This window comes from Jaculus jaculus, chromosome 6 (assembly GCF_020740685.1).
Source record: "Jaculus jaculus isolate mJacJac1 chromosome 6, mJacJac1.mat.Y.cur, whole genome shotgun sequence".
NCBI lineage: Eukaryota > Metazoa > Chordata > Mammalia > Rodentia > Dipodidae > Jaculus > Jaculus jaculus.
Genome location: NC_059107.1, coordinates 17,429,957 through 17,434,861, shown reverse-complemented (window position 1 = coordinate 17,434,861; position 4,905 = coordinate 17,429,957).

Here is a 4,905-nt window from a genome sequence, read left to right as displayed (position 1 = left end):
CCTTAGTCCCATGAGCACCCTCTTCTTTCTGTATTCATGTCTCAAAATTGCTGTCCTCCTTTTCTCTGCATCAAACTGTTGGCTCTCTTAGAATGTCAGAGGTATTGGTGGGACAAAGGACAATCCCTGTGAGGTCATGAATGTTTATAACTGGAGGAGAGTGTCCCTAAGTCCTTCTTCCCATCCTATAGTTTTATACATTCTTTCTACTCCCTCTTTAACAATGTTCCCTGAGCTTTGGAGGACATGATAGAGGTGTCTTATTTAGTGGCAAGCTCTTATTTTCAGCTCTAGAGTGCTTTGAGTCTCCTCAGTGTCTATCACCATCTCTATAGAGAAGCTGCTCTGGGGCTAGCAGGGAGAACAACACTCATATGCAACTTCCTTTGTGGTGTTCCCTGAGTTAAACTGAGTACACATGTTACCTATTCAGAGAAGCCCTTTCTAAAGCTTAACCTCCCCCTTTATTATGCATACTGCTTCATTTGATTAACTCCATACCACACATCATGATCCATACAAATCTCACTAATTTGTCTTCTTATTTATCATTATCTCCTAGTATTTTACTAAGTTCTTTTCCATGGAACTCTAAAAATGTCCATCTATAGTTGACACATACTAGACATTCACCAAATGCAGGAGGGATGAATGGATGAGCTAGTAGATAAAGCCTGCACCACCAATTGTTATATTCCACATGGTGATGCTATGTACAGAAAATGATGCAGAAATCTATGTCACAATGTAAAAGAAAACATCCCAAGATGCTAATGTAACCTCATGGGGCCTCTCTGAAAACATAAAGCGTTGCTCTATTAAAAAAAAAAAAAAAAAAAAAAAGTAGAATTAAGATACATGGAGGAACTTTTGGAAAGTTATTTAGCCTCAACATTTCTGAGGTTTTCTTCTCTTCACTTAAGGATGGAGACAGACCTGCCCCTCATTCATGGGAATGTTCTGGAACCACAGATAATACATAAAGGCTTCTGAGTGCTAATTAGTTCTGTCTGTCAGGGCACAGGAAGCCAGCAGGTCTGAGTGGCTGATTGCAAGGTCTGTAGCTGAAAATACTTCTTGCCGACTGCCTGGAGTGGCTGATAAGGAAAATGACTACATTCTGAAAATTAACATAGTCTAAGCAGGTCAGGAGTCCTGGCTTGTAGAACCACACTGATAAAGATAGAAAGAAAGGTGAAAGAACCCCCATTTCACTTGCCATGCCTAAGTAATGAAGCTATAAATTCCTTAACAAGGATCGTTGCCTTGGAGTCAGGAGTGGGTGGCAGGCAGCTGAGTATAATTTTGGGGGATAACTACTGGAAAAAAATTAAGAAAGATATATGCTTGAATTTGCTGCACATTTCTTAGTTCTCTTTCCATTTTTCCCTTTCATACCTGAACAACAAATTTCCACTTTGTTCCCTCTCTTTCTTTTATCAACTGAAGATTTGTAGCTCTGACCCTCCCACATGGGTAATTTCCCAAGTACTAGATTTCCTTGCAAACTCTGGTTTATTGGACACAGCCCTAGACTACACAGCAGAGCAATCAGGACTCAGGATGTGGCCCCTGAAGTGTAGATGTATTTTCCATGACTTATTTGGGAGGGAGTTATAGAAACTTGAAGTAGATTGAGAAGGGGTGGAGCAGAGACAGTTGTTGGCTCATATAATTGAAGCTCAAGGGAGGAGAAGGCTTTAGGTATTTTTGGATCCCAGGATGTCTCAATCATTCTCACAAATTACAATTGGCTTGGGTGAATTTTTGTAACTATTATAGATATGTATTTCTTAAAATTGAAGATTATGATCAACAATTAATAAAACCCTAAAAGATTCTGAGATAAGGGGGCAATCAGCCACACCTCAAAGAAAAAAAAAAGACAAGAAGCAAATTTTTAAAGACCACTAAACAAGAACAAGTACTCAGTACCTGAGTAGGTAACTGGGCAGTATAGAGGGAGAAAGGGAGGGGAGATGGATAGAAGAAAGATGATGGGTGGATAGATGGATGGATGCATGGATGAATGGGTGGATATATAAATGGTTAGATATATGAAGGCAAGAAATTTGCTTTCTTTCCTTTGTAGCCATTCCAAATGATTTTTCTAGTACTGTCAAAGGCCATTCTCAAGTGAAGTAGAGCTCATGACCGCAGCTGAAATTATTAGGTTACAAAACACATGGGCATTTGCTCCTCTTGACTGATTTGTACTATCACTGTTACACACTAAGTAGAGCTAATCACATTTTTATTTCCATTTTTGATGGGTGACGGACTAATATAAAATGTCCCCATTACTTTGCCTTACCTATTTAGCGCTCTGCTTCTGGACATCACATTTTGTTTCTGTTATTTACACACCACTACGCTACCATGGCCATTGCCCTTGCTGGGTAATATTGCCTGAGAAATAATGTGTTGTGTAAGGCTGCACATTATGAGCCAAATCAGATCCATTAAATGCATTTGCCTTGTAATTTGTGATTAGAGACCTAGAGGAAATAAAGCATGAAATATGATTATTGTTGCTGAGAATAAAAGAATATAAATCTTCTCATTTATTTTAGGACTGGGAGTTAATTTAGCATGAGATGTTAACTTTGGAAATGGGATTGCCACAGAATAAAACTCTTCCTTCCACCTTTGGACCAAGGGTGATTTCTCCTTAGGCATCCAGTCTTTTTCCAACTGTTAGCTTCTCTGTCCTTCCTCTTTCTAACTCTGCTCAATCATAGACCTCAAATCTTCAATGTCCTGGATTGCTCTGCTTTCCTAGACTCATCCACTCAAAAAAGTAGCCTGTTATAGAAGATCAGTGTATGGGCTATAGAGAAAGAAGGCCTGAGCTTAAATTCTGGCTCTGCTACAAACTAGTATTATACCTTTCAGAGCCTTAGTTTCCTCATTTGTAAAATGAAAATGAAAGAAATGATAGTGATTAACTCACATGTTTATTATAAAGATGAAATGACGGGCTGGAGAGATGGCTTAGCGGTTAAGCGCTTGCCTGTGAAGCCTAAGGACCCCGGTTCGAGGCTCGGTTCCCCAGGTCCCACGTTAGCCAGATGTACAAGGGGGCGCACGCGTCTGGAGTTCGTTTGCAGAGGCTGGAAGCCCTGGCGCGCCCATTCTCTCTCTCTCTCCCTCTATCTGTCTTTCTCTCTGTGTCTGTTGCTCTCAAATAAATTAAAAAAAAAAAGATGAAATGACATAAGGATGCATTGAGCAGGTAGAACTTGACAGTAAATTTGCAATCAACATTGTTATAACATTTTTTTATTGTGATTTTTCAAGCTAGGACCTCACTCTAGCACAGGCTGACCTGGAATTTACTTTGTAGTCTCAGGTTGGCCTCAGACTCATCATGGTCCTCCTACCTCTGCCTCCCAACTGCTGGGATTAAATGCTTACACCACCATACCTGCCTCTATTTGAACTTTAAAAATAAAATAAAAGCAATTTAGTAATATTGCAGAAACCATGAAAAACAGAACAGCATAGTTATGACTCTAACTGAGCCCACATCCTTTATTTTTTTCTTTCTTTTTTCTTCTTGACATAGGTTTTTATCATACAGTATAGTCTGGATGATAAAAAAAAAAAAACATGCTGTGTAATTCAGGCAGGTATTTTTCATTTTAATTCACTTGCTTTGAACATGGAACTTTGTGTTTATCTTTTCCTTGCTGTTGATGAATCAATAACTTGACTATTTCCTGCTACTGTTTTCTAGAAAAGACTTCATAGATCTAATTATAAAAGGCAAAAATTTTGCTTCCAAATTCTAGAGTATTTCTATATTTTGAAGATGTTTAGATTTATTTTATTGTCAAGTACAAATGTTTTCTTAATGCTATACCTAATCCATGATTTATCTCATTAGTTACAATTTTTGTGTTTTTCACACATTCCATAGAAAACTCTGGTTTATACTGCATTAGAATCATGGACTTAGTTTAACACCAGCCAGACTGGGACTCAAAAACTAGAATCTTGGGCTACAGAAACAGCTGAGTGATTAAGGCACTTGCCTACAAAGCCTAAGGACTTGTGTTTGATTCCCCAGGTCCCACTTAAGCCAGATGTGTGATGCAAGTGTGCAAAGTTGCACATGTGCACAAGGGGGCACATATGTCTGGAATTCGCTGCAGTGGCTGAAGGCCCTGTCATGCCAATTCTCTCTCTCTCTCTCTCATTCTCCCTTCCTTGGTCACCCTCTTGCATACAGAAGTCTAAAAAAATTTTTTTAAGAGAGAACATATTTAAAAATAAAAACTATAATCTTGACCTGCGATCTCAGGTAGACATCTGAGCTCCCATGATGGTTCATGTGGGAAGAATGAGGTTAATAGCTTTTCATATTACAGTGAGAAGTATAAGAAAGTTAAAAAAGGATGCTTGCCTTAGTTATCAACTTGAAAAGTGGTGGGTGAGTTTTCCCTGGAAGGATGACCATATAATTAAATGTCCTAAAGTGTAGGATGCTGGAGACAGAAGTATTCCTCAGGCACTTTAGGCACTGACTATGCTTTTAGTCACCACACATGCCACATGTCCACCTCACTGAAGGGTGCTATCATGATTACATAGCCAGCAGATCTATATGACTGTGGACATTCCCTAAATCAGATGTACTGATGGATGGATCCCTACATGTTAAAGGGCAGTGGTATGACCAGGCTGAGGATTTGGGATGCATCAAAATTTTCTATAAATGGACAGTGTCATGGTGGTTATGACCAGTCAGAGCTTGTATGGGCAGGGACCCATTGATGAGTCTAGAGACAGAGAAGTACAAGATCAAGGTACCAGCTTACTTGATTTCTGGTGAGAGCTTGTTTCCTTACAAGGCAGACCTGTTACATACTCACTTGATGGAGAGAAAGAGATACCAGGCTC